Source organism: Macrosteles quadrilineatus, unplaced genomic scaffold, assembly GCF_028750875.1.
Source record: "Macrosteles quadrilineatus isolate MER2022 unplaced genomic scaffold, UCM_ALF_1.0 Scaffold_9__3_contigs__length_116548681, whole genome shotgun sequence".
In the NCBI taxonomy this organism is placed as follows: Eukaryota; Metazoa; Arthropoda; class Insecta; order Hemiptera; family Cicadellidae; genus Macrosteles; species Macrosteles quadrilineatus.
The window spans coordinates 91,312,378-91,324,490 of record NW_026542602.1 but is presented as its reverse complement, the minus strand read 5'-3'; positions in this window follow the sequence as shown (position 1 = coordinate 91,324,490).

Here is a 12,113-nt window from a genome sequence, read left to right as displayed (position 1 = left end):
GAATGGAAAAGTTTTCAATAGAACCCTATGATGAAAAATTGAACTGGGAGGATTATGAAGCTCACTTCTAATTGACGTACAAGGTAAAGGGATTGGGGGATGACAGTGATGAAACTGAGGAGGCCAGAAGGGATCTTCTTCTAGCATATGTTGGACCTGTACCCCTCAAAAAGGTATCTAGCTTTGTTGTACCTAGGAAAATTTATGACATACCAATGACTGAACTGCTTGATACATTTCGGTGTGTTTATAAACCTAGTAAAACAATCTTTGCAGCGAGACTAGACTTTGAAATATGAGTGAGAGGAAATGATGAGAGTTTTTCAAATTTTGTCTTATGTTTAAAAGAGTTAGCCTCTTACTGTAAATACGACAAGTATTTTGAGGAAAGAGTAAGGGATAGATTTGCTGGTGGCGTTAACTTTCCACAGTTTGAAGTTGCAATCAGGCAAAGGTGGCCAGAAGGCATAAATAAAGATGGTTCACGTTTGACTTTAAATGAGTTGGTAGATTTAGCTGAAGCGATGGATAGAGCTAAGCGGGAAATGAATATTTTAGAAGAAGCTAGGCCTGTAATTAACAAGGTACATAACTATTATAAGAAAAATAGATCATTGGCAAAAGAAACATACAGCCATTCTACAGAAGATTGTAATCAGTGTGGACTAGTACACAGTGGAGAATTTTGTCCAGCTCAAAAGTCTAAGTGTTTTTCATGTGGAAAGCAAGGTCATTTTTCACGGCAATGTGGAACCAAAAAGACAAAACAATGTCACTTCTGTGGAAAGATGGGTCATTTTCCGCGACATTGTCGTTCAAAAAAGGCCTATTTGAATCAAATCAACGACACAGACATAAAATCTGAGGAAGAAGAGGTACAGTTAGGAATTTCTGAACTTAAACCTAATAGGAAGATCCCGAGAGCACAAATTAATGTTACCCTAAATGAAGTACCAACAACCATGGAGCATCGATGATTGATGCACCCCTGTGGAAACAAATTGGATCACCAAATTTGAGGGCATGTAAAACAAAATTTGTCGCTTATGGAAACAATACCCTGGATGTTTTAGGAGAGTGTGAAGTTAATGTTAAAGTTGATGGACAGATTAGGAAACTTAAGGCTGCTGTGGTAAATGGAAACGAATCTCCTTTGTTTGGGTTACCATGGATGCTTGCCTTCAACATGAAATTACCACCTAATGTTACGATTCGTAAGTTGGATAACACCAATAAGGATGAAAATGCTTCTACAGTAACCGAAGAGGAAATTAACCAAATTAAATATGATGATTAGATTATTCTGACAAATTGATTGAATTATTATTGTTTTCAAAACTCAATAATCAATTTATTGAATTACATTGGACCCATTAGGAGTTGTTTGACCTACAGAGCGTATCGAAATCACGTTTAATTTGTTGGTCAACGCAAAAATATTGATGTTTCCAATAATTACTTTATAGCCAACCACTTACTGGTAATGAATAAAATTTTCCACTTCCTCAGTGATGTTGACTTATTGAATGTGACAATTCAACAGTATAAAAATGATGAATAGTGTTCATAATACACAGAGTTTGATTGAAATATTTCTATGATTTAGCTTTATGAAATTCACGTTTATTTCAATACATATCCTACATATAGTAATAAACTCAAAAACTAAAGAAAGATAAATGTAAAAAGTTTAAACTACACTTAAAGTTCAACCTGTATACAAGATAGCAGAGATAAGTACAAGGGATGTACTAGAACTAGTTTCGCCTAGAGACAGTGCTATAGTGTTAACAATTTATCTAGTCTATTATTACCTTCCAGCACAAAAGATTTACATAAACATAGAAAATACGTTTACCTACACACTACAAATAATTTTTGTAAAAAACTTTTTAACGTAAATATGACTTGTATGATAAGAAACTTAAAACGAACTTACTAAACTACAATTTTACCAACCATTTTTTATTAAATCGTTTCCTATATTAGTTTACTTTTTTAATTTTATGAATATTTGATAGTAACTACAGACGTACTCTTTTAGATTGCAAACATTGTTGGCACTATTAATAATAAAATATAATAAAAATGTAGTAAATAATAATAATAAAATGTTATATATTTATGTTGTGGATCCCAAATCATATTTAAAAGTCTTATTTAACAACGACTGATTCATATGAAAAAAGATATACCTATAATCCTTTACCATTTCAAGGTAAAAATATTTTGATAATTGTACTATCTACAAAATTGCAAACTTAGTTTAAAATTCATTTATTTATTTTATATTTAAGATTTAAGCAGTATGTTAAAATTGCTCTTGAAATAAAATATTATCAACATCTTAAATAATTACTAAAAGACATTTTACGATTGATTGCATGATAGTTTATGTGCTAACTCAACATTGATTACCTCTATTATGCAAAGCTGTGTTATTTCAAATACCATATTATTTTATATGATGCAATTTTGCTTAATTAGAAGTAATTGTGAGAGAATAATCCAATTAATACAAGAACCAATTGTATTTGACTTGGGTTAGGATTAAAGCGTTGTTTTATGAATTATCTTTCTGTTTTGCAATTTATAGGCTATGGATTTTCTGTTTGTAAAGTTGTTTGCTTATTAATATTGTTATGTAGTTTTTTACTTTCGTGGAAGATACTTATTATATTTATTAATATAAAAATCTTAAAAAGGATCCAGACACATTATTTATGGCAGTTATGGCTGAATATCTTAAGAAACCCACTTTAGAATTGGATTATGCATTTACAATGCAGTTATATTTTGCACTGATGTAAAGAAAATATAAAAAATAATCCAAAAAAGCTAAAAGGCTGTATGAGTTTTTAAAATCTGTAGACCAAATTAAGTTTTTTTAGATAATTACAAAGAGGTAAAAGAACACAATAATGTTAAAATATTTAAAAAATCATCATACTGTACAGTTCAAACGTTGTAAACATTTATTGATTCCCTCCCCCCTTTTATATGTAAAAGTCTTGTAATAATATTTTAGTTAGGTATTATTACCAAGAGAAAAAAATTAAATGTCATTGCCTTGACACCAGTTTATTTTCACTAAAATTATTCTAAGTAATTTTACGTACTTTACATGTCGTTACTGGGAGTGTTATGAATGATTGGTGAATTACCATATTCAAAACAGTCTAATACCTAAGTGTCTTTAGCCAAACCTCAGCCAAATACGAAAGATTCCTATAATTAGTAAATAAATCGAACGGTCCTCTACTAAGGAACATTGATCACCAGCCTCTCTCTTGAGATGGAAGGCCGCGGTGTTTTAGCTCAGTTGACTTTGTATATAATACGAAAATATAAATTGTCCGTTAGTGAATTAGCAAAAAGTATTAAATTGTTTACATGTATATAATGTGTAAAATAATATTTAACAGTAAAAGCTTACGCTCTACAGAGAGATTATTTCGTACTACAATTTATTGTAATCTAAACTGAAACCGCGGATAGCACTTCACGATTTAGAACAGTGATTTAATTTTACTGCTCTCCAAAACATTTTATTTGCAACACTGAACGAATGTCATCCAAAAGCTTGCGTTATTATTTTTTTATTCATTTAGCAAACATAAACTAACATAGCTCTTAAATGTATTCTAATACTGCTAATAATATATTTAATTTGTACTAGTTTTAATATGTTTTAATACTTGGGAATATTACACAATTTATAGATTTGGAATTATATGTGAATTGAAAGTTAAGATTCTTAAAATGATAAACTCTGCTTTTTACGTGGTTGAAAGGTGTCGAATTACTGGTCTAATATTTAGTTATAGTTTTAAAAGATTCGTTGGCAAGTTATACAAATAGTTTGAACAGCTTCCAAACACAAATGTTTCACAATGTACGCTGCGGTACCACAATCAGCTGACGGAACAAGAATGTTGTTACAGCTGATTGGTTGTTGCAGCTGCGTTGAAACTGTCGAGTCTAACTTCGAGTGTTGGGTTTTTAAGTCGGTGATTTAAATCCAGTCTATAGAAGTGGGGAAAATATTGAGAAATAAAGGGTTCTTATTTCTTAAAAGAAGGACATATTTATATCCAAACAACCTGTTGTGTGGTTACAATTATTTTTCTTCACTCCACTGAAAGAAGCATTTTGTTGAAGCTGGAAAAATAAGCAAAAAGTTTAACATCAATATTCAATTTAAAAACCAGAGCAGACCAACGCGACGGTGCGCCGCGGCGCGGCGTTTCAATAAAAGGGAACACATTCCGAGCATTATTGACCAGATGTGGTTGATTAAATTAATGATTCCACTTAGTTATACTTACTCCGAGTTCACTTTATTCTAACTTACAAGTAATTCTGTGGTTTTAAATAATAACATTTGTAGCCATATATTTCGGGTTTGTTCTAATAAGCCCGAGTAGAGAATAGAGTATCATTGTTTATTCTAATTGATGTTCTAACAGCAAAGTCAAATTATTTATTAGAGGAAGGTTGATTAGCAGTGCCATACTTGCTGTTGTTTGCAATGTACATATGTAATAAAAAATATTAACATGTAAATGTATGTTTATGTTCTATTACAAATACATAAACGGTGGTTAGGAGTCTTATCTTCAATACATTTTTTAGCAATTACTGTTATATTTTTACCACTCAAGTAAACACTTAACACGGGTTTAGCGCATACAGTGGATAAGCTTTTTAAATTTACTTATTTTAAAGATTACATAGCAAATTGGGATGAGTTTAATAGTATTTGTTAGCAACCTGCAAAATATGGGTTTAATGAAAAATTATTAATGATTTCTCGTAACATAACATGTCAAGAAAGCCAACTGTTAACCAGTATCTTAAAAAAAGGTTATAAAAAATATTTTTGATTAATTTTTAAATGATTTAAATTCAATGCACTTATATTTTACTTGTATATCCATTATACGTTTACTCCACCGGATAACTAAGTTTGGACTCATGCATTATTATAAATATGAAACAAGCTGCTACACCCGTGCTTTGCAACGGGAAGGAAATGTGACCTAGAGAGCTATTAGAGTGGTGCTGATGTGTTTTAAAATACAGCAACTCTATGATTTAGTTTGAAAATATAAACTGATTTAAAAAAGTAGACCTACTTACTTTCCAACCCCTACTTTTTATGTTAATAGATGACTAAGAATATGACAACATACCTTAGTGTAGCAATAGCATCAATTAGCATAGCCCTTTAGAAATCAGCCTGTGGAGCAGAGCCCATAGGAAATTCGTCCATATATAAATACTTTTCGGCAAATCTACACACTCTAAGCTTCATTTTGATGTGCCATATGCCTATATTTTTATTTGGTAAATGGCCTTAACCGTTTACATAAAATTTGACTGTATCACTTTAATAATATAATAGATATCTACGTTTAATAGTTAGTTTTTAACGTACATAACTAACACTATAGTTTGAAATACATCCAAATAAGTAAATCATAGTCATTTTACACTAGGTTTACGTATATAATATTTTAATAAAAATGAATATGTTACTTTTTAAAGTATCTCAGAAGATACAGTCGTACGTCTGGGTAGTTTATCACTTAGGTTGTAGAAGACTGATGATTCCCCTGTGGAGAGAGTCGTCGGCAAAAGATTGAGTAATAGTTGAAGTCTATGTTGCATATGTAATTTATTTAAAACCACAAGTAAATGTCACCATACCATCACGATTTCTTTTCAAAATAGTCTTAATACCAAAACTGTATAGTAATTTTAATATTCTTTAGGTATTAATTATTAACACCTACTAGTAGTAAAAGTGTTAGGCAAAAATTAAATCCTCGATTAAGATACTTAGCGAGTAACATGCTATATTAAATATTTTGTAACAATCAACGTATATTTTATACATAGATTTTAAGTAGTAAAATTTAATTTCATAATATTAAACGATTCAAAATCCGTTGTCTTCCTTAGCAAATCTAAAAAGAAAAAGAAAATCTAGGAAGAACGTAAACTCAGTCCATGTGGGCACTGAACATTGGTGGTTGCAAGAATACTATGGACAGTCTAGTGGGCAATTAACTAAAGTAGACCTCTGGGAGAGCTTTAGTGGGAAATTTATTCCTATCTTTGGAAAAAGAATTTCGCTAAAAAGCAATACTGTGTTCAGTTCACTATATTGCATTTTTATGTTGTTGTGTTGGTTAAAAAAAATTATTTTGCTAAGTTTATTATGTTGCATGAATGCATTAGACAAAGAAAATACTTAAATATTATAAAAATATCGATAAAGCATTTCTAGATCAATTGTAAAATATAGGATGGATCGAAAAAACTGATCGAAAAAATATTTGATTTTACCTAATAACTTTAATTGCCACTTTATTTTGACGTTGTTCAGCTACAATATCCTATAAATTGAATGTAAGTTTACTGAACTGATATTCAATCACCACACGAAGTCAATTAGAGTGACTGTGATGATAAATATTTAATTTATTTAATTGAAATACGTCGTGGAATGACTGAATAGGTTTTGTTACTGACACGGTGGATGAATTTTATTTTACCTTTTGGTGGTTTTTAAATTGCAATGGTAAACAACTGTTGAAATAAATTAACACTTTAATTCGTGACTGAAAGTAACTCTGATATATTTCAAACTAGAAATTTTGCTTCAAGTTTTCCTTGTTCTGATACAGCCTACGGATTTGTCTAGTCTATATCTTAGTTTCTTTTACAAATGAGAAAAGTAAATACGGTTGTGGTAAATTTTAGTTATATTAACTATACTACACCTATACACTTAGTTTGCACATGGGTGTTTTCATAAACATCTTAATGTTAATTTGTATTTTGTCGATTTTTTTCTTTACAGGCGTACATTTCAAAATAATTCTTTTTAATTAAATCAGCACGAATGACGCGTGTGAGTCCTTTCAATGTGTGAGATTTCTTAATTTGCTTATGATGATGTAGAGCAGATGTATATAGTGGTCGTGATGTTACAGTAATCTCTTATTACGTGAGATACATAAGACAAGTACTCCATACTTAGTTTCCTAACGTTTGTTTCTGCTACAACTTGGGTTGTGCAGTTAAAACTTCTACATAAATTTACACAATGTGGTTTTCTCCTTTTTTTTAAATCGTAGTTCTACCATACGTACAACTCAGCAGCTGTTTATAATAATTCACTATTGCCAATTTAAATAATCAATGGTATATGAATAGTCAATGGTTTTGTCTGTCTGTTAATGAATAAATGGAATATACAGCCAAATACTCTGAATATTGTTACTGTAACCTGCTAATAGTTGTTATAAATTTAAATTAGTCAATGGTGCAGTTTTGGTGATATTACAGGGAATTTTCCTAACTAACATTGCAAACTTTAGCCTAACAAAATATACATACATATCTAAACCAACAACTTAAATATATTTTCTTAAAATATTTAGTTTAAGTGCAATCATATCTAATTACTTATGAACAGACAATATAGAGCTCTTCAAATCACTTAGAGGACCTTGAGCTCTAACATATCTAATTACCACACAGTTGTCAACATTGTTGTATCAGTCAATACATGTTGAAGTACACTGTATTTCAAGTCAATATTATCATAGAGACAATGAATGTTTACCATATATTCTTAAGTACAAATCAATTAACAGCTAAATAATATGTACACAAGAAATTTCTTCATGTTTACTCATTTAATGTATTGCTTTAGATTATTTAAATTTCCTTTTATAAGTGCATACGTTTTTATTTCTTTATGTTTTAGAGGTTAAGTGGTAGAGAGGACTTGCAAGTCCTAACTTCGCCTCTTAAATAAAAACCTTTTTCATTTCATGTACACAAGCATTCCTCATCTTGTGTAGAATATCATACAAATATTACCTAGGTAAAAGTATCGTAAATATATTTTCCGTAATTTAGTTTTATACATGCCAAAATACTTTCTAAATTAAAATTATTATATTTTTAAAGATCTATTACACTTGGAGTACCCACTAGAAACATTTACCTGTTACATAATACGTTGCACTTCTTGCATACCATCCGTACCAATTTAAGCAAACGTATTTCCTAAGAACTAAAATAAAGTATTTACTTACGAAGAGTTATAAATAATACCCCTATGAAACACTACGATAAATGCAAGTTTTTAAGACTAGTATGTAGCCAATAGCTTGCCTTAATTTTCTTTCCTCTTGCTTAAAAGAATCTTTTAGCACTTTTTTAAATCAGTTTATCCAGTGGGGTAGGCTTTGTAATTTAAGCGTTATTCATTTCTCAGTTGTCAATTAGTCAACTACTAACTATAGTTAGCTATGTCTTTTAAACTGGTGATTCAGTAATACTTCTTGGAAATCACATATTTTTACATACTGCGAAATGACAAAACAAAGCAATTTCGACATATGATTGGACTATCTTATGCCATCCTCTTGTTTGCTGCATATCAATAGTTGTTTTTCCTTATTGGGGCAACTTTACCTTACTCCATCAATGCTTATCCATTTGCCTCAAACACGTTGGTCTCCTTATTTATCATCTTACGTTAGGAATGACAAATAGTTATTTTACTAAAAAAAGATTATCACCTATTTGAATACGAAAAGAGTGAACTATTAATATAAATATAGTTTTGACTTACCAATGACTCCTTTTACTGCAATGACTGTGTGAAAGGCGAAACTCATACCAGGAAAGAAACTTCCTCACTAGTGCAGAAAAGACACTTCCTCACTAGTGCAGAAAAGACACTTTTCCTCACTAGTGCAGAAAATACACTTTTCCTCACTAGTGTAGAAGACACTTTTCCTCACTAGAGCAGAAAAGACCGTTTTCCTCACTAGTGCAGAAAAGACCGTTTTCCTCACTAGTGCAGAAAAGACACTTCCTCACTAGTATAGAAAAGACACATTTCCTCACTAGAGCAGAAAGACTGTTTTCCTCACTAGAGCAGAAAAGACCGTTTTCCTCACTAGTGCAGAAAAGGCCGTTTTCCTCACTAGTGCAGAAAAGACCGTTTTCCTCACTAGTGCAGAAAATACCGTTTTCATCACTAGTGCAAAAAAGACCGTTTTCCTCACTAGTGCAGAAAAGCCACTTTTCCTCACTGGTGCAGAAAAGACACTTTTAATCACTAGTGCAGAAAAGACACTTTTCCTCACTAGTGCAGAAAAGACCGTTTCCTGACTAATGCAGAAAAGACAATTCCTCACTAGTGCAGAAAAGCCACTTTTTCTCACAAGTGCAGAAAAGAGACTTTTCCTCACTAGTGCAGAAAAGATACTTTTCCTCACTTGTGCAGAAAAGACACTTTTCCTCACTAGTGCAGAAAAGAATCTTTTCCTAACTAGTGCAGAAAAGACATTTTTCCTAACTAGTAGAGAAAAGACATTTTTCCGCACTAGTGCAGATAAAATACTTTTCCGCTCTAGTGCAGAAACGACACTTTTCCAAGCTAACCATAAAAAACCAACCAATCTTTTTGTACTTTAAAAAAATTCCTTTTGATAACAGAAAAGGCAAGTTAAAAACGGTATTTTTAAATGTCACACAGAATATTTGGTTAATTATGTTAGGTTTTTTTAACAGTTTCATTTTATTATTGTTTGTTGATAGGTACTGAACAAATTTTATCGTAGTTGTCAGCTGATATGTTTCAATTAGTTGAAATTTATATATCGTGAAAAAAAAGTCATAAATCACAAATAATGAATGTTCCCTTTTACAGGAAAGTACCATGGTCTTTTTGGCACTAGTGAGGAAAAGTGTCTTTTCTGCACTAGTGAGGAAAAATGTCTTTTCTGCACTAGTGAGGAAAAGTGTCTTTTCTGCATTAGTGAGGTAAAGTTTATTGTCTGCACTAGGGAGGAAAAGTGTCTTTTCTGCACTAGTGAGGAAGTCTCTTTTCTGCACTAGTGAGGAAAAGTGTCTTTTCTGCACTAGAGAGGAAAAGTGTATTTTCTGCTCTAGTGAGGAAAAGTCTATTTTCTGCACTAGTGAGGAAAAGTGTATTTTCTGCACTAGTGAGGAAAAGTGTCTTTTCTACACTAGTGAGGAAAAGTGTCTTTTCTGCTTTAGTGAGGAAGTGTCTTTTCTTGTATAGGTTTCACCTTACACATAGTCCTTGTAAAAAAGGAGTCATTGGTACGTGAAAACTTTATTTATATTAATAGTTCACTCTTTTCTTATTCAAATAGGTGATAATCTTTTTTTTAGTAAATTAACCATTTGTCATTCCTAATGTAAGATGATAAATAAGGAGACCAACGTGTTTGTGGCAAATGAGTGACCCACAACATATGATACTACTTTACGTTACTCCCACTACATATCCATGACAAGGGCTGTTGACAAGCTAATGGGAGAAAGTAAGTTTAGTTTGCTTTTAACTTTGATTTATCTGTATATGTTCAACGAAATAAAATAATTTACTTCCAAAGAAAACATAGATGCAATGCATTGCATATACAAAATTAGATATCAATAAAAAAACAATCTTAAGTTTGTAATAGGTATTGATTTGAATACAACGTTTTGGGAACTGATGATAAAAAATACACTTTTACCACGTTATTTTAATCGGTAAGGGGTTTTTATGACTGAAATCGTTCTTATTGAATATTGTTCTTAATAACTGGTTTTGCGAAAACATTTTACATAAATAATGAAGTCTGAAATTAAAATCAATTGTTGAAATAAACCCCTAAATATGGTGTTATTCTAATTTTATCTTAGTTTAAACAATAATAATTATGAGGACAGAGGTTTTAAAGTCCAAGGTTAAGGTTTAATGGTATATAAATGGTTGAAATAAGGTTGCAAAAATTCTTCAGGGGTGGGGATTCGTGTAGACTGAATCAAAAGATTTCGTTGATGCCTAATTTAAATTTTCAATAAGTACGGTAAGCTATAAATTAAATAATCTTTTGGAAACAATAAATAGGAAGGATTTTGATTTTAATGAATGGAGGTATGTTTGGGCCAAATGGACGCTTGAGGAGTCTATAGTCTGAGTTAATAACTTAATAAATGGCATTTTCTCACCAATCTTCTATAATAATAATTTTCTTCATAATAATGTAGGCCTAAATTCTGTTTTCTTCAGTTAACTTGATTTGGATATTTTGCCAATACTTTATTTTATAATTTCACAATTTATTTCACAACTAATAGTTTAAAAACTATATGTTCTTCTTGGATGCCTTAACCTGCAGTTAGTGTCACTATTCATTGTTGTAAATCATTTCAAGTTATGGGGTTAACATAAATAAAAATATGGTTGAAATTTACTTGTAATCTTGAACCCAGATGCACTGTATTTTAAATGGAGGAATTGTTTTGAATAATAATTTTGGATAAGCCAATGAATAAATTTTGATTTTAAATTATATATATGTTGAGACAATACGGTTTCAATAATATTAACAATGAACATGAATAAATATTGAAAATATAACAACATTGAGTTTAGAATTTAAATAAGGACTATATTTATAAACATTGAATTTTGAGTCATTACATTGTATGTTAAGTAAATAAATGCACTATTAGTTCTACTAATAAGTATTAAAATATTATTAAATTAATATATTTACATTCAAAAATGTACACATAAAGTAAAGTTTAATAAACAACTAACAACATTACCATAATTTTGTTTTTAAAATACAAACAAACTTAAGTTATTCAAAAAATAATAGCTCAATTTATGTAGAAGTCTAACATTACCTCGTGGCCTACTTTATGCTTAAAAGGTAACTCTGAAACTCTTCACGCGTCCGACTAAAACCATTTCCATGTTATTCCACATTCATACACTGCTCGTCCATATTGCCATACTTTTAAATGTTTTCAAGTCCATAATCTAATCGTTAAATGCATAAATGCAACTAATTTATCCTGATTTTTCTTTTATATATGACTATTTATTTTAAATATTTTTTTATTATTTCGGAACGAGTTTAAATATTTGCAGGTTAAACAGATTCACATAATCTAAAATTGTTATAGTTCTTTCCTAATTTTACTGATACCTTCCGAAGTTGTATGTAAATCTTTGTAAATGAAAAAAGAGTGACAAATCGTTTATGAACAAG